The sequence below is a fragment of the Sminthopsis crassicaudata genome, chromosome 1 (assembly GCF_048593235.1).
Source record: "Sminthopsis crassicaudata isolate SCR6 chromosome 1, ASM4859323v1, whole genome shotgun sequence".
In the NCBI taxonomy this organism is placed as follows: Eukaryota; Metazoa; Chordata; class Mammalia; order Dasyuromorphia; family Dasyuridae; genus Sminthopsis; species Sminthopsis crassicaudata.
Window position 1 is genome coordinate 511,052,627 of NC_133617.1, and position 19,273 is coordinate 511,071,899.

Consider the following 19,273-nt stretch of genomic DNA (forward strand, 5'->3'; position numbering starts at 1 on the left):
GATAGAACACTGGGCCCAGGAGGACCAGATAGATCCAGTTCTGACTGAGAAGTGTCCATGAGGAAAAACAAGCAGGATTATGCTGAGTTTCCCTCATTTCATATCTGGTTCTTGAATGAGAGAGAAGTAAAGAAAGCTGTCACCACTGGATAAGATACTAATACAAAGAGGAGATGTCTGCAGAGGTCCTAGGCTACCCTAAGATTAGGGCTAACAATGACAGAGCTGGATCTGAGACTTCTGTCACTTGGTTGCAATATTCTCATATACCGTGTTATTCTTAACTGACAAGGAGACTTTCCAAGGGGAGTTTTAGGTCAGAATTCTGATTGGGCAAGAATAAGGCTAATCTAGACCATTTGTGTTGTGGTGGAATCATTTCGAGTCCAACTCTTTGTGACCTTATCTGGGGTTTTCTCGGCAAAGATCCTGGAATGACTTGCCATTTCCTTCTCTAGTTCTTTTTACAGATGAGGAAACTGAGGCAATCAGGGTTAAGTGAGTTGCTCAGGATCACACAGCCAGTAAGTGTCTGAAGGCAGATTTGAACTGAGGAAAAATGTTTACAGGTTCCCACACTCTCTCCACTGTGCTGCCTACCTGCCCATAACAAGGCATCCTTTAAAAGCCCAATAGAGTGGAACTGAACCTAGTGATGGTACCCTGACCAAACTCTGATTCCATGCCCCTGTTCTTCTTTAGAACTGAGCCAGAAAAGGTCTTAGAGATCTCTTTAGAGATGAAGAAATGAAAGGTACTTCCCCTCGTGGGGCTGAATTTTGAGCCAGAAGTCTTCTGTTCCTGAGTCTATAATATTCTCCCTACAGTAAAAAAAATTTCAGCAGCCAATATAATTGGGGGGGGGCTGTACTTTTGAGAGATAGGTCCCTTAACCTCTACCTTATGTGACCAGATATGTTCCCAGTTCTGGGACAGCCCCCAATTCCCACGAAAACCTAATAGTTGAATTCTTTCCTCTTCAATTTCTTGTAGGTCCCATGCTCTGTTTTTCTGAAATGCTCTGAGTACAAGCAGAATTCTAAAACCAAATGAGGATCTCTGTTCTGCCCAGTGTGGAGGGTAAGAGAAAGAGAAGATATGATCTACTCTCAGGAGAGCCTTGAGGGAAAGGACTACTTGACTGACACATCACAATATATAGCATATATTGCATATAGCATATAGCATATAGCAGGCACTTAATAAATACTATTCCTGAATTTGTAGTTTGTGTCTGCAAAATACTTGAATTCAGAATCAGAGGAAATCCTGGGTTCATCACTTGACACCAGTTGTGTTGTTGGATAAATCTCTCAGAGCCTCTCTAGTTTCCTTAAAAGCTCATGGGGAGGCCTTTCCTTGCCTCCATCCCACCCCATCACTGAATTTCTTTGCATTTATATTTGTATGTTCTTTGTATTTAAACATGTGTGTATACATTTTCCTTCTTGAAGTTCAATGTAAACTCCTTGAGAGCAGGGGCTGTTTTGGAGGTTTATTTTATATCTCTGGTCCTGATAATAGAAAGTGTTGAATAAATGTTTGTTGAGTGATTTGATTGACTTAAAATTTTAAATTTTTTGAACTGATGGTAAGTGAAGTGAGAAGAACCAAGAAAACATTGTATAAGATTATGTGATTCAAGGCAATTCCAATAGATTTGAGATGGACATTGCTATCGGCACCCAGAGAGAGAACTATGGAGACTGACTGTAGATCAAAGCATAATATTTTCACCTTTTTTGTTGTTGTTGTTGTTGTTTGTTTGCTTGTGATTTTTTTTCCCATTTTGAGCTGATTTTTTTTTAATTTTGGACTTTATGTTGCTCCTTAAAGTTTTTTTTTATTAAGCATTTTTATTAATTTTTATAATTATAACATTTTCTTTGGCAGTACATATGCATAGGTAATTTTTTTTTTACAACATTATCCCTTGTACTCCCTTCTGTTCCGAGTTTTTCCCCTCCTTCCTTCCACCCCCTCCCCTGGATGGCGGGCATTCCCATACATATTAAATATCTTATAGTATATCCTAGGTACAATATATATGTGCAGAACCGAATTTTGTTGTTGTTGTTGTTGCAAAGGAAGGATTGTATTCACAAGGTAAAAATAATCTGGGAAGAGAAACAAAACAAAAACAAAAACAAACAAAACAAACAAAAAAAACCAATGTTGAGCTGATTTTTTTTTGTGTGCAGCAAAATGAATATGGAAATATGTTTAGAAGAATTGTATTTTTAACCTATACCAAATTACTTTCTGTCTTTGGTAGGAGGATTTCAGAGAAAGAGAAAAATTTGGGAACACAAGATTTTGCAAAGGTGAATGCTAGGGTCAGCTAGGTGGTGCAGTGGGTAGAGCACCAGCCCTGAAGTCAGGAGGACTTGAATTCAAATTTGATCTCAGACACTTAACACTTCCTAGCTGTGTGATCCTGGGCAAGTCACTTCACCCCAATTGCCTCAGCAAAAACAAACAAACAAACAAAAAAAAAAAACTAAATTCTGAAAACTACCTTTGCATGTATTCGGAAAAATAAAATACTATTAAAATAATTTTTAAAAATTAAATGTTAAAAATTTAACTCAGTTCTGTTTCTTTCCTTGCATCACTTTATACAAATTTTTCTAGGTCTCTCTAAAAGCATCTCATCATTTCTTATGATAGAATAATATTCCATTACCTTCATATATCTTAATAAATTCAGCCATTACCCAAGTGATAGTTATCTTCTTAGATTCAGTTCTTTAAAGGAACTATTTTAAATATTGTATATATATATATATATATATATATATATACATACATATGTGTGTATATGTATATGTAGTAAACATGTGTGTATTTATATATGTGTGTATTATGGATCCTTTTCCTCTTTGATCTCTTTAGGGCATAGGCCTACTAGTGATATCTCTGGGTCAAAGAAAGGCATAATTTAGTGACTTTGGCAAATTGTTTTCCAGATTACACAGATTCACAGTTCCACCATCGATGCCTGTTTTTCTGTAGTCCCTCCAACATTTGTCAGTTTTCTTTTTGCCAAATCTGTCAATTTGATGGATATGAGATAGAACCTTAGAGTTAGTTTAATTTGCATTTCTCTAATATTAATAATTTGGAATATTTTTCATATGGATCAGGGAAAACATTCTGTTCTTAAAAATTTGAAATAATTCATTATGTCTTAGAAATTAAATTTTTATCTGAAAATTTGCTGCAATGATTTTTCCCAAATAGTTCCCTTTTATTTTTAGCTACATTGGTTTTATTTTTGTAAAACATTTTAATTATATATAATTAAAATAGTCTATTTTTATCTTATGTGGTTATCTCTATCCCGTTTGATCACGAACTCTTCCCCTATCTGTTCAAAGAAATTTCCAAGGAAATGTCTTCTTTTTTCCTCTAAAACATGCATGATATGAATTTTTATATCTCAATTGTTTATATATTTGAAGCTTACCTAAGTATGAGATATTGGTCTTGTCAAATCTAAAAACAAATGATGACAAAGTCACAGAGGTTGTACGTTCACTGTTAACTCTGAAAATACCAAAGAGCTCACATGAGTTATCACAACCACAATTAGCTCTAAGAAATAAAATTTTTAAAAATTTAAAAAATAAGCAAAAAGTTTTTTTTTTTTTATCATTCCATTGGAGGAGGGAAACTAGACATATGTGACAGAGCAAGAGATCCCCTTTATAGAGACTAAATCTTACTACACAGCAATGGTTGCACAATGAGCTATAGCCCTGACAATGAGGGTTAACAACAACAATGAGACAAGTCTGATTCATAGCAGAGCTTCTTGACTGGAACATGGGTTTCTGCAGGTTCTGGTCCAAGCTCAGGGACCACCTAAGGCTAGTGTGAAACAATTGTACAATTTTGCTGTGGCAGAGTTCATACAGAGGGTGAGCACAAAGAATTGTATTGCCAAACTCAGGGCACAGCTTGCTTGCTGAGCCTTGGCTCGGAAAAAAACAGGATATCTCCTAATAATAAAAAAGAGGAGTAAAAAGAAAGAGGCTCTTCTGGTTTGAGGATCCAGATAGCCTCAAGCTAATTTCTGCCAAACTGCTTTCCAGTTTTCTCATTGCTTTTGCTCAATGGTAAGTGTATCCCCAATAGTTGGAATCTTTGGGATTATCAAATGCTAAATTATTAAGTCAATTTGCCTCTGTACATTGTGAACCTCATTTGTTCTACTGATTGGCCTCTATAATTTTTAACCAGTCCCAGATCAGTTTAACAATTACCATTATGTACTTTAAACAATGAGATTCTTAGAACTCTGTCCTAAGACACTGTAGAGTTCTCCAAAGAACCCAAACTCTAATTTTAAAGATCTAGGAACTAGTAACTGATTGACTATGAAAGGTAAGGGGGAAGAAAGAATTAGAGAACATTTCCAAGGTTATAGAAATGGAAGATAGGGTAATGGTGTGACCACAGATAATGATAGTGAAGTTATAAAGAAGTTTTTAGCTGGAAGAAGGATAATGATATCAGTTTTGATCAATTGAGGGTGAGGTGGCAGTGGGATAATTAGGCTAAGTTATCTTTTTAACCAGTTAGAAATGTGGGCCTGAAGATTCAAAGAGAGGTCAAGAATGGAAATCCAAATTTGCTGGCGATTTATATAATGTAGATAACTGAAAGCAACAGATTGAATGCAATTGTCAACGTGGAAAGAAGAAATCAAAGTGAGAAAAACTATTATTTTACTATTATGTTAATGACCTGTTATTAAATTGGGATCCAGGCTCTTCTCAATTTCTTCATTGAGATCTAGCTCTTGTTAAAGTCAGTCTCTGAAGGACATGATTGATTAAAGAAATTACCCCCAGCACTCAAGGAACATACTTTTCACTCTGGCACACTTTACCCAACTAGAAGACTTAATTTCTGTTTAGAATATAAACAAAATTAAGCAGTTCCTGTCCTGGGATCCCTCTATTAGACTTTAAAGTGACCCATTTCAGAAAGAAAAAAAAAAAAAAAAAAACAAAGTATCCTGGATAAAGATACAATTCCCTGGCTGTCTCACAATCAAACCATTTCTCAGTGGGAGGAGTTGAAAACTTTTAGCTCACTTCTTCATTAACTACCAATCAGAGTTGATCTTTGTGATCATGGGAATTCCCTTTTAAAAGTTATTTAAAACTTTCGGATCCTCCATGGGTCATCTTTGGTTGCTGAGAGAAATCACTGACCATCAATTTATTGATTGATGGCTACCTTAATTGATAAATTATCAATTATCCAGAAACTCTTTCAGGATTTTTCTTCAATTCAAAAGGACAGACCCTTGATGAACCACCATTTAGGGACAGAGAACACGATAAGGAACTAAAAAAAGGTGTCAAAGAAGGATTAATTAGAGAAATAGGAAAGATTAATGTTTTGAAGTCAAAGGAAAAGAGAGAATCTAGTAGAAGGGAAGATCAAAAGTGTTAAAAGCTACAAGAACGACAAGGAATGATTTTAAAACATTATTGAGGGGCAGCTAGTGGGTACAGTGGATAGAGCACCAGCCCTGAAATCAGGAGGACCTAACTATGCCCAAAAAGTTATCAAACTGTGCATACCCTTTGATCCAGCAGTGCTACTACTGGGCTTTTATCCCAAAGAAATACTAAAGATGGGAAAGGGACCTGTATGTGCCAAAATGTTTGTGGCAGCTCTTTTTGTTGTAGCTAGAAACTGGAAGATGAATGGATGTCCATCAATTGGAGAATGGTTGGGTAAATTATGGTATATGAAGGTTATGGAATATTATTGCTCAGTAAGAAATGACCAGCAGTAGGAATACAGAGAGGCTTGGAGAGACTTACATCAACTGATGCTGAGTGAAACGAGCAGAACTAGGAGATCATTATACACTTCAACAACAATACTGTATGAGGATGTATTCTGATGGAAGTGGATATCTTCAACATAAAGAAGATCCAACTCACTTCCACCTGATCAATGATGGACAGAAATAACTACACCCAGAGAAGAAACACTGGGAAGTGAATGTAAATTGTTAGCACTAATATCTGTCTGCCCAGGTTGCATATACCTTCGGAATCCAATACTTAACAAGAAAATTGGATTTACACACATATATTGTATCTAGGTTATACTGTAACACATGTAAAATGTATGGGATTGCCTGTCATCTAGGGGAGGGAATAGAGAGAGGGAGGGGAAAATCTGGAAAAATGAATACATGGGATAATATTATAAAAATTATTCATGCATATATACTGTCAAAAAAATTATAATTATAAATTTAATTAAAAAAAATTAGGAGGGTCTGAGTTCAAATCTGATCTCAGACACTTCACACTTCCTAGCTGTGTGACCCTGGGCAAGTCACTGAACCCCAGTTGACTCAGCAAAAAACAAAACAAAACAAAACACCATTGAATCTGGGATTAAGAGGTCATTGATGACCACGAGGAGACCAGCTTCATTAGAGGAGGATGGGTATGGGGCAGAAACTGGGTAGGAGGAAATTGAAGCGACAATTGCTAGTAAAGTAGAAGAATGAGTTATAGATTCCTTTAGCTTTGAAGACACAGAAACACATGGTATGGGATAGGAGTTGAATGGAATAGAAGATCATTGTTTTGTTTTTTAAGAATGGAGGAGATCTGAGCATATTTGTAGACAGATTAGCAGAAGTCAGTGACAAAAAACAGATTAAAGCTTCATGAAGGAGTGGATGAGCACTGGAGAAGAGGTCCTGGAGGAAGTAGAATGTGATCAAGAATGTCAGTGGGCACTGTGTTAATGAGGATACCTATTCTATGAATTAAAGGAAGGAAGAGAGTTGATAGTGAGAAGTTTTGAAGAATGGCAGAGGGAAGATGAAGGTGCTCATCCCTCATATTCCCATTCATCTCAATAAATAAATTAGGAGTCTACGTCATCGGCTGTAAATGTAGGGTGTTGATTCATATAGGAGGAAGAAGAGAGGAGACTGAGGAGATGAAATTAGACAAGAGATATAAGGAAATAAAAGATAAGAGAGAAAAGGACGAGCAAGATTGAGGACAAGAAAGAGGACAGAAGGAGAGGGAACAGGAGGAAGGAGGAAGGGAAAGGAGGGGATGAAAGGAAATCAGAGGAAAGGGAAGGGAAGCGGAAGGAAGAGAAGAAGAGAAGTATGGGAGGAGAGGTTTGGAACCAGAAACTATAAGTCTCAGGAATGAGATAAATTCAGTAAAAGCAGAGTTAATGACTGTAAGTAAGCTGGGGATGGTTATGTAACAATCTTTGCAATGAGTGAAGCTAGCTCAGTTTCCTTATCTTCTCCAGCAATGGGGAAAAAAAGAAAAATTCTGGGGGCACTGGGGGCAACTACTCAGGGATGAGAATTCCCAGGTTAAGTTAATTAAAGACTAGCTGTCTTTCTAAGCTCATTTCAAATCCTACCTCCATCAAATCTTTTGTGATTTCCCACACCCCTGCCTACAAAAATTTCTCCCTCTTGTAAATATTAGTAATAATAATATTGATATTTATGATAAAATCTGATATTTATTTAACAGTATAATGTTTACATACATTATTATTTTACATTTTATTTGAACCTTATAACAATTCTATGAAAGAATTACTATAGTTATCATCTGCATTTTGCAGATGGGAAAATTGAGTTTCAGGTCACATTTCTTCTTTGAGGTCACATAACTGTAAATGGAAGTATTTGAACTTTTTTTCCTGACTTCAAGTCTGGGACCCTATCCATCGTACAGAGCTGCCACTCACAGTCCTTAGATTATACCACTTCTTGGGTCCATAGTGTAAATCAATTTATAATTTGAGCTATTTTTATCCTGTGTACAAATCCCCCTTCTAAACTTTAAACTCAAGATCACATAAGTTCTTCTATTTTATAATTTCCTGCTGCACCTAGCATGAGATCTTATGATTAATAATTTATGACCTGATGGACTAACCATGGCATGAAGTTATAGGGTGAGACTGTGGCTGGAGCAAAGTCCAAGTGGTTTTGAAAGAGCACCAGACGTTGTTTCCCCAAGAGGGTCAACAACTTCTCCTCCAGAGGAAACGTTTCGAGAGGAGCTGTCTCAATTTGTAAAGCTATACCAGACTTCTGAATTAGGCAACTTCTCTGCCATCCTAGTGCCAGACACGTACACACAGAGTTTTCTTTAAGACAAGAAGGAAGGAGGTAGAGAATTGTGGGATACTGAAAACAGACAGGGTGTTCTAAGCCCTATCATTATTGGTTTAAGCCCTATTGTTCTAAGCCCTGTTATTATTGTAGTATTGCAGATATTGTAGTTATCTCTAGCATTTTGTAAAGCCCTCCGAGGTTTGCTAAGTGATTTATACCTGTTATTTCATTTGATTCTTACAACAACTCTATAAGGTAGATGTTCTAAGTGACTTCTCCAGAATCACACATCTAGTGTCTGAAGCAAAATATAAACTCAGATTTTCATGACTCCAAGTCCACAATCGATACTAAAGTTCTTCAGAGAAACCTTGAACGTTCTTGTACTGCTTCTGACCTCCATGGGAGCATTTGCTTTGTGCTCCATAAAATAACCCTTTTGGAAAGCGTACTACATGGCCAGCCCATTGAAGCTGTACTCTCTGCAATCAAGTTTCCGTGATTAGCAGTTCAACTCCTTAGAAAATCCCAGTGTCTAGTACCTTATCCTGCAGAGTGATCTTCAGGATCTTTCTGAAACAATTCAAGTGGAACTAATGAGGGAAAGGAAAGGGGGAACCCCATTTCTCAGAGCATAGATAGTAAGATAATCCCATGAGGTGCAGTGTCCCCTGTAAATGAATTTACAGGCCCACAAACCTAGATTGATAAATAAAAGGTTTTTGTTTTTTGTTTTTTTCCTAATTTATTTATTTATTATTATTATTATTTTTTTTATTTTATTTTATAATTATAACATTTTTTGACAGTACATATGCATGGGTAATTTTTTACAACATTATCCCTTGCACTTACTTCTATTCAGATTTTTTCCCTTCCTCCCCCAACCCCCTCCCCCAGATGGTAAGCAGTCTTATATATGTTAAATATATTACAGTATATTCTAGATACAATATATGTGTGTAGAACCGAATTTTTTTGTTGCACAGGAAGAATTGGATTCAGAAGGTAAAAATAACAGTTTACACTCATTTCCCAGTGTTGATAAATAAAAGGTTTATTGTAGGAATTTGGAAGTAAAGCTCAGTTAGAAAGACGTCAGGGCCAAAGGTGGACGCTGGGCGGCAGGAACCCTTACATGGCTGGAAGGATATCAGGTGTTGGCGGGAGGGCTCCTGCAAAGAGGGCGTTCCGGCCCACCTCTTTTATACCTAGAAGATGATGGGTGGTACCCCTAAGTTCTTGGTGGGCTTATCAGTTAGCTCAGATCAGGTGAGGGCTGGGGGAAGCTGAGCTGATGGTGGGGGCTGGACCCGGATATTCAAAGGGTGCCTTTGACCAGGGTTTGTGAATCAAGGTCAGCCATGGGTTGGGCAATTAGAAAGGAATCTTAAAGGGACCCCAACCCCCAGGAGAAGCAGTTCAGTTTCCTAGCATGATGCTGGTCCATAAGGATGGTGCAGTGCTAGCTGGTAGAGAACCTCTGTTTTCTTGGGGTTGATTGTCAGGCCAATTAGCACAAGCAGCAGAGAATCAATCCAAATTCTCAGCTTCGGAGACTGCATTGAGTGCACAATCACCTTTGAACAAAAAGTCACATGTCAACTCTTCTTCTACTTCGGTCTTGGCTATTAGCCTTTTCAAATTAAATAGTTTTCCATCTGTGCAGCAGCTGACCTTAATGCTATTGAAGGTATTTGACAATTGTGAAAAACATCATGCTAAAAAGCATGAGAACAAGCACATAGCCCTACTTTACTCCATTGATGATCAGGTAAACATGAGAGGATAGTCTTTCATCTACCCTCTGATGGAGAGATAGAGACATGTTGTCCAAAACTTCCATTGAAGGAGGAAATTCAGCTCTGACTTTCTCTTTCTCAAGCTGTACTATTCTGAGACATCTCCAACTTCTCCACCATATCCCTACCCATCATATATCTCTTTTTCTTCCTCCACTCCATTTTCAGCTTCCTTTTGTGTGTGATCTTCCTCCATTAGATTGTAAACTCTTTGAGGGCAGAAATTGTCTTTCTTTTTTTCTTTCCTCCCTTCTTCCCTTTCTTTCTTTCTTCTGTTTTTCCTTCCTTCCTCTCTCCCTCTCTCCCTCTCTCTCTCCTTTCCTTCTTTTCTTCTTTTTTTCCTTCCCTCCCTTTCTCTCTCCCTATCTCCCTCTTCTCTGCTTCCTCTTCTCTAATTCTCCTCCTCCTCCTCCCCCTCTTCTTCCTTCTCTCTCTCTCTCTCTCTCTCTCTCTCTCTCTCTCTCTCTCTCTCTCTCTCTCTGTCTCTCTCTGTCTCTTTCTCTCTCTGTCTCTCTCTGTCTCTCTGTCTCTCTCTGTCTCTCTGTCTCTGTCTCTGTTTCAATATCTCTCTCTCATTTCTCTCTCTCCCTTTCTCTCTCTCTCTGTCTCTGTTTCAATATCTCTCTCTCTCCTCTCTCTCTCTCTCTCTCTCTCTCTCTCTCTCTCTCTCTCTCTCTCTCTCTCTCTCTCTCTCTCTCTCTCTCTCTCTATTTCTCCAGCACTAAGCACAATGCCTGGCACATAGTATGTGCTTAATAAATGCTTATTGACTATTGACTATAAGACCAGACTCAAGCTAACTTGGTACATATCCAGAAGGTGTCAGTCAAGAAAGGAAGGAAGTCAGAATCCAGGCATAAAGTTAGGAGTCATTTAAGAAACATTTATTAGTGCCTAATGGTAACAAGTCATTGTGCCACAAACTTTGAAGGGATGAAAAAGTTGTATAAGGCATGATTTTTATTCCCATGGAGCTTACAGCAAACTGGTAGGCAGTAGAATTCTAGAATCATAGATCATTTGGCTGGAAACAATCTCAGAGATCATGTAATCCAATTCCTGACTTAGATAATAGTTTACCCAAGATTATATTTTCCTAAACTTTGTGTCAGAGTTGAGTCTAGGAACCAGGACCGATCACTTATGGTCTACAACTCTCTCTGACATATCAAATTAGCAAGAGTGTGCTAGTAAATCAGCTGACTGGGAAAATAAATTTATGTACCACACACTTTCAATTTTAATATACATCATTAACATTTTCTTCATCACTTTCTTCACTCTAGACAATCAATGAAGCAATAAATCAAGCTCTGATTTGTGACATTTACCAATATCTGAAGTGTAAATAAATGTTCACACTGAAAATTTAGCAATCATTGCTTCCCAACTTTCACACAACTCTGCATCAAACTTATAAGTGCCTTAAGAATAATATAGAAAATAAAAGCCAATGGGAGGGAGAGATAAGAGAGGGTGAGGGAAAAATTTTTAACTCAAAATCTTACCCACCAAAAATGTTAAACTCTCTTTATATGTAATTGGAAAAATAAAATACTATCAAAATTTTTTTAAAAGGAAAGAAAAGAAAAGCCAAGGAATATGGAAAAGGATAAAGCTACATATGCCCTCTGAATTAGGCAACTGCTCTGTCAGTACATTAGGAAAATGTATCTATTTGGCAGTGTGGAGAATGGATTGAAGCCCTGACCTTGGTAAGTGCTGAGTCTAATTTACCTAAGTACAAATTGGCAGAGAACCTCTGTCAGAAATGATCCAAGAGGTGTGTTCTGTCCTTAGGATGATCTATCATCAAGTGCTTTTCCAAGATCCAGCAAATAGCAGACAGTGTTTTTCACTGCCCCGGAAGTTGCTCTAGGAAGCTCATCTTTGATGAAGTATCCAAGCCAGTCATGTTCACTATTCTTCTAGATTTGCTCCTAACTCTAATACTTATCCCAGTACTTCAATGTGGGAGCCCTTCATTACCCTACCTTTTTAACAGTCTTTTCTAAATATAAGCTCCTTGAGGGCAGAGGCTATCTTTATTTTTGTTTGTATTTGAATTCCCAATGTTGAGCATAGTGCCTGGAACAAAGTGTTAAAGTGAGCTTATTGTCTCCTCCATTGTTTCATTCTTTGTACTTATACCCCCACGGGTAGTGCATGGTAGTGATGTGAACTCTAAACCAGCTGACTCTCTCCCCTTGTCAGGAAATGCTAAAATGAGCCCATCCTATTCCAATTATCAATCATAATTGCACACAGAGGAGGTCAGTTTTCCCAGACAGTCTTGTTAGCATATTTAAGACAGTCTCAAGGATCTCATTACACATCTTGTCCCTCCCTAGATCTCACCCCCTCTCTCTGAGCTATTAAAATGCATTTCTTCCAAAAGCACATCACAAAATCATTTTTGGATTTTGTCCGTGAATAAAAGGTATATTTTGGCAAAGAGAATACCATTGTGATTTCATCACATGCATATTACAAACTACCAACTGCTCTCCCGATCCCCATCAGTAGGTGTTTCATAAATATTTGTTGATGGATTTAAAATTTGAAAAATGTTATATATATATATATTCATTTGAGCCTAAAAAACCTGTATGAGGTAGGATCTATTATTTATTCCCCCTTTTACAGATGAGGAACTGAAGCTGAGAGATAGTAAATGATTTGTCCAAAGTCACACTGCCAGTGAGTGTCTTCAGGAAGTATTAGAACTTAGGTATTCTTGATTTAGGGTCTATAACTTTATCCACTATGCCATGCAGTTGTCAATATCCCCTCTGACCTGGTTCTGGCTGACATATACAGAGAGATGGGTCAAACTCTATGAGCTTTGATCCTTCCTTCCTTTCTCCCCCTTTCTAATCTCTCTTTTATCCTCCCCTAACCTTCATTTCTCTCTCCCAAGAAGCTGCTGAGATATAAAATTCTCACCCTAGGAAGGCCAATTTTATATGGGATCCTCATGGGGGAGATAATAGGCATCCTGAACATCTCCTCTTATGAGGTGTGGGTATAGGATCTTTCCTCTACTATCAATCTTGATTTATTTATTGGTTGGGTTTCCTGAACTGCTTCTCCTGTTCTCATTGCTCTTTTGATTCTTTATTATAAGGAATGACTTGCTGGAAATGGAAAAGGAGAAAAATAAGATTCATTCTTGAAAATGATCCTGACAAGGCATTAACCTACAGAATATATTTGGAAATTAGTTCCTTAAGAATAGGTGTTTTAGGGGGCGGGTGGATAGAGCACCAGCCTTGAATTCAGGAGGACCCGAGTTCAAATCTGATCTTAGATACTTAACACTTCCTAGCTGTGTGACCTTGGGCAAGTCACTTAACCCCAACCTAAAAAAAAAATAGGTGTTTTGTTGTTGTTATTATTTTGTTTTTGCCTTTCTTTGTATTATGAATACATAATACTTAACTTAGTATCTGCATGTAGTAGGAGCTCAATAAATTCATGTTGACTTAATGAATGCTTGTTTACTTGGAGATGTAGGGGATATAATAATAAAACTACCTATAAAATTTTTTTGATTGTAAAAAAACAATCAAAGATTGATCTTCTTGACTTCAAATCCAAAACTTAATCGACCATACTGGTGTTATTGTGGTTGAGTCATTTTAACATGTTCAACTCATGAAGAGTTGGAAATCCATTTAGGAAAACCCAAAGATACTGGAGGGGTTTGCCATTTCCTTCTCTAATTCATTTTACACATGAAGAAACTGAGGACTAAGTCATTTGCCCAGTATCATTCAGCTGATGACTGTCTGAGGCCAGATTTGAGGAATCTCATCAGGAAGATGAGTTACTGCCCCTAATAATTACGTGAAAGAGCCTTATGAGAATGGAGTACAGGAAATGGGACAGCCCTGAAGGGCAAAGGAAGACAACAGCAGGATAATAAAGGGTCCGATGAAAAGAGCACTGGTTTAACCATTTTTCTGAGTTACTTAGCTTCAGAATCCAGTGACCGGAGGAGCCAAGTATCAACAGACCAGGCCAGACTCCTGGACAGTTTCCAGGAGCTCAGACCACTGCAATTCCTTTCCTCTCCTACCATATAGCACAAAGAGTACACATTGCCTCACAAGTCTCTGGGCAAATACCCAGTTGGTCTTTTGGGTCATGGAATCTTAATTGTACTGGAGCAAAAGTCTTCAATAGGAAGGCTGGTCTGGCCTCTACTGCCTTTAAGGCCTTTTCACTGGGATTATGCAAGCACAAGGTTTTTGTCTAAGTTTTCTGGGCTGTTGGCCAACCTTACTTATAGGCTTCACACATTATGAATTCAGGGACATTGGGAAAAGGTCCCCTTGCCAAAAAAAAAAAAAACCTCCCACCTACTTACTCCCTTTTGCCTCAAATTTCTTAAATGGGGAATTGCTTCCCTTTCACAACTAAAAGTAAGCCTTAAAAGACATATACTCTGAGAAGATCCATATAAACTCATGCAGAGTCATGTAAACAGAATGAAGAGAATCATATGAAAATGAAAAAATCACTAAAAGAAAGTTGGATTCTGAGTAATAATAATAACGAATCTTGGGCCTGGTAAACAGGTCAGGAAACATCCCTCCTTGCTCCTGGCAGAAAAACAGCATGTTGCATATATTATCAAATGCACTACCGTCCTGAACCTGTGATGGATTGATGGAACTTGAATATTGACAGATGAAATAGCCCCGCCATCCTAAAAGATTGGGGTCAGTAGAAACCTGCACTGCTCTGGGCCTACCCTCCACAGCTTCAGGTGCAGAGCCAGAGAAAACAGAGGTAGAGGTGGCAGTTTTCATTAGGAACAGTCACCAGGTCTCCAGATGGTGGTCAAGGTGGTGGCAGTGGCCTGCCCACTACATGTTGACTCCTGCCTAATCCAATCAATTATCAATGCTTTCTTCAAAATGTTTGTCACAAAAACACCCAATCCACCACTTGCCTCTACTACTGCAATCGTCTAGTTGGTCTCCCTGACTCAAATCTTCCCCCATTCCAGCTCATCTTCCATTCATTTGTCAAATCCAGTTTACAAAAATGCAAGTCTGATTATGTCACCTTTTCCTAGTCAATAAACTCCAGTGGCTTCCCATTACTTTTAGAATCAAATATAAAATCTAGTTTTTAAATCCTTTCATAACCTGCTCCTTCCAAGCATAGTCCCTAGTATATAATAAGCATTATATATATATATATTCAAATTTTTATTTTCCCCAATTACATATTAAAATAATTTTAAACATTTTTAAAAGTTTTGAATTCTTAATTCTTTCCTTTCTTCCTTTCCTTTCCTTCCCCCTCCCTAAGATGGTGAGCAATCTGATATAGTTTATACATGTGCAATTGTATAAAACATAGCAAGTATTAATACATGTTTTATTCCTTTCTTCCTTCCTTTTTTCTTTCCTTCCTCCCTCCCTCCCTCCCTCCCTTCCTTCCTTCCTTCCTTCCTTCCTTCCTTCCTTCCTTCCTTCCTTCCCTCCTTTCTTCCTTCCTTCCCTCCCTCCTTTCTTCCTTCCCTCCTTCCTTCCCTCCCTCCTTCCTTCCTTCTTTCCTTCCTTCCCTCCTTCCTTCCCTCCTTTCTTCCTTCCTTCCTTCCTTCCTTCCCTCCCTCCTTTCTTCCTTCCTTCCTTCCTTCCTTCCCTCCTTTCTTCCTTCCCTCCTTCCTTCCCTCCCTCCTTCCTTCCTTCCTTCCTTCCTTCCCTCCCTCCCTCCCTCCCTCCTTCCCTCCTTTCTTCCTTCCCTCCTTCCTTCCCTCCCTCCTTTCTTCCTTCCTTCCTTCCTTCCTTCCCTCCCTCCCTCCCTCCTTCCTTTCTTCCTTCCCTCCTTCCTTCCCTCCCTCCTTTCTTCCTTCCTTCCTTCCTTCCTTCCCTCCTTTCTTCCTTCCCTCCTTCCTTCCCTCCTTTCTTCCTTCCCTCCTTCCTTCCCTCCCTCCTTCCTTCCTTCCTTCCTTCCTTCCCTCCCTCCCTCCCTCCCTCCTTCCTTCCCTCCTTCCTTCCTTCCCTCCTTCCTTCCTTCCCTCCTTCCTTCCTTCCTTCCTTCCCTCCCTCCTTCCTTCCTTCCCTCCTTCCTTCCTTCCCTCCTTCCTTCCTTCCCTCCTTCCTTCCTTCCTTCCTTCTCTCCCTCCTTCCTTCCCTCCCTCCTTCCTTCCTTCCCTCCTTCTTTCCTTCCCTCCTTCCTTCCTTCCCTCCTTCCTTCCTTCCTTCCTTCCCTCCCTCCTTCCTTCCTTCCCTCCTTCCTTCCTTCCCTCCTTCCTTCCTTCCTTCCTTCCTTCCTTCCTTCCTTCCTTCCTTCCTTCCCTCCCTCCTTCCTTCCTTCCCTCCTTCCTTCCTTCCTTCCTTCCTTCCTTCCTTCCTTCCTTCCTCCCTCCCTCCCTCCCTCCTTCCTTTCTTCCTTCCTTCCTTCCCTCCCTCCTTTCTTCCTTCCTTCCTTCCTTCCTTCCCTCCTTTCTTCCTTCCCTCCTTCCTTCCCTCCCTCCTTCCTTCCTTCCTTCCTCCCTCCCTCCCTCCCTCCTTCCTTTCTTCCTTCCTTCCTTCCCTCCCTCCTTTCTTCCTTCCTTCCTTCCTTCCTTCCCTCCTTTCTTCCTTCCCTCCTTCCTTCCCTCCCTCCTTCCTTCCTTCCTTCCTTCCTTCCCTCCCTCCCTCCCTCCCTCCCTCCTTCCTTCCTTCCTTCCTTCCTTCCTTCCTTCCTTCCTTCCTTCCTTCCTTCCTTCCTTCCTTCCCTCCCTCCCTCCCTCCCTCCCTCCTTCCTTCCTTCCTTCCTTCCTTCTTTCCTTCCTTCCTTCCTTCCTTCCTTCCTTCCTTCCTTCCTTCCTTCCTTCCTTCCTTCCTTCCTTCCTTCCTTCCTTCCTTCCTTCCTTCCTTCCTTCCATCCCTTCTACCTATCTTCTTACCCCTCCATCCTTCTTATACCTTACTTCCTTTCTTCTATTTTTGAGCAACAAAGTTTCCTTGCAGATCCTCACACAAAACATTCCACCTCTTGATTCTGGGCACTTTCATTGACTGTCTTTTGCAAGAATTCTTTCCAGGTTCCCCCCTATGTCTAGTACCTTCCCTCTGATAGAAATATTGCTAATATCAAATAATGTTAACTATTACTTCCACTCTTCTTAATAGTCCTAATAATGTCAGAATTCTAATAATGTCCTTGCCTTCCCGTTCTTAAAATATTTACTCTGGATTAGATTGAGCTGAACCTTCTCCTGCTTCCATCTGAATTGTCTTAGGAAAAGGCAAAGGACCACCCTGAATGGTGTGCCCTCATCAGACAAGGTGCTGTGTGTTCTGTGAGCAAAGCAGAATTGCAGTAGCTCAAAAGAAATTTGAGATGCACAAGTTTAGAGAATCCACCCAAATATTCATATGAACTAATTGTGTTCAACCTATGGTAGAGCGTTCTGAGTTCATATTGGTCTGATCATCCATAGTCAGACACTTTCTAACTTGACGCTACATAGTGATGTTGTTTTGGTCCTCTTCATGAATGACGGATAACAACCAACCTGACATTTAACTTGTAAAGGAACATAGTTTTAACTGAATCTCAGCTCCTAATGTCTTTGTCCTGCTTTTTGAGATTTATGGAGTTAAATCATGAAGGATAAATTAACCAAAATGAGTGGGTTTTCCTTGTTCAGATTGCCGAACATCCGGCTTCTCATGGTCAGGACTGCCTACCTAATGTGACCCCCCCTCCTAAAAGCACAAAAATCTTTTCCTGTTAGTCTGATGAGGCGTCATCCCCAACACATCCCCCCAGAATGGCAGGTTTGCTACCCAGTCTTGATTAAAGTCTCTTTATTCCTACACTTATAAATTTATGTCAGGACTTGACACCTCGGGTTTATCTCTAATTTATTCTGCATGTTTCTCCCATTATACTGTGAGGTCCTTAATAGCAAGGATTAAAAATAATCTTAATGTGGCCAGTCCCAATAATCTTGTGATGATGAGAACCATTTACACCCAGAGAGAGGAGTGGGAGCTGAGTATAGATCACAACATAGCATTCTTACTCTTTTGTTATTATTTGCTTGAATTTTATTTTCTTTCCCATTTTTTTCTTTTTGATCTATTTCTTCTTGTGCAGCAAGATAATTGTATAAATACATAAGCCTATATTGGATTTACATATATTTTTACCATGTTTAACATAAATTGGATTACTTGACTTTTAGGAGAGGGGATGGGGGGAAGGGGAAGAAATTGGACACAAGGTTTTGCAAGGGTCAATGGTGAAAAATTATCCTTGCATATATTTTGAAAATAAAAATTTTCAATTAAAAATAACCTCAAAAAATAATCTTAAAATATATAACAGACAAAAATTTAAATATATTAAGATAAGAATCTTTCTTTGTACCCTTAGCATTATAGTGGGCCCAGTACATTGTCGTTGAGTTACTCAGTGATGTCCAACTCTTTTTAACCCCATTATGGGCCTTTTTTTGGCAAAGATACTGGTTTATCATTTCCCTCATCAGTGGATTAAAGCAGAGGTTAAGTGACTGACATGCTGAGGTAGGATTTGAACCAGATCCAGAGCTCTAACCACTGAGACATCCAGCTGCCTAATACATAATAAGTACTTTCTAACTTACAAGACAAGATTTGAGTAGATTTGAAGTAGAAAAGGAATGGAGGTGGAATATATCCCCAAACAATTGTAATATAAAAACAAAAGGCAATGATCAATCTCATTTAAAATAAAATATATTTGCGGCTGAACATAAAGTGCACATCAGCTTCTCCCCTGAAAGAATGAGAGAAAAGAGAGGGGAGTAGTAGGGGAAATGGAAGGATAGCAAGACCAGGGATAGAAAGGGATAGGTTACTGAGAGATATTAGAGACCTGCTCCACCATTCTGCTTTAGATTGGCTTTGCCTGAGTGTTTCCTCCTGCAATTGCTGAAAATGACCTTGTCAGTTCAGGAACAAGAGAGAAAGAGGCCAGAATTTGTCCACAGGTAAGCCAAGCCATAGCAGAAAGAATTCAGCCTGTCAATAAAGACATTTAGCTCTGGTGTTTGCTGGCTAGATGGGTAGTCCAATTCCACAGCTTGTAGAGGCAAGGCACAGTCACACTGTGATTTAGTCCATTTCATTCCAGAAACTCTGGGGAGTTTAATTGGTCTTGGCTTCGATGCCCAAGCAGTCAAGCCCAGGACGTTCCAGGGAGACATGTGTCTCCTCTTTTTCCAATTCCATTAGTACCCAAAGTAAAGTGAACACCAAGGGCAGCCTCGATGAGGAAAAGAAATTATAAAAGGGAAGCTCAGAGAAGGACGGGAGAAAGAAGGAGATTT

The 19,273-nt window shown here is 39.1% G+C and overlaps 1 long non-coding RNA gene across 1 annotated transcript in view; it reads left to right on the forward strand.

The window, feature by feature from the left end:
- Positions 1-4,632: 4,632 nt before the first annotated feature.
- Positions 4,633-19,273, forward strand: part of LOC141555134 (uncharacterized) — a 19,363-nt gene continuing 4,722 nt past the window's right edge. The window contains exons 1-2 of the long non-coding RNA XR_012486082.1: positions 4,633-4,715; positions 11,527-11,663. This is a non-coding gene — a long non-coding RNA (uncharacterized LOC141555134). The remainder of the gene's footprint in view (positions 4,716-11,526; positions 11,664-19,273) is intronic.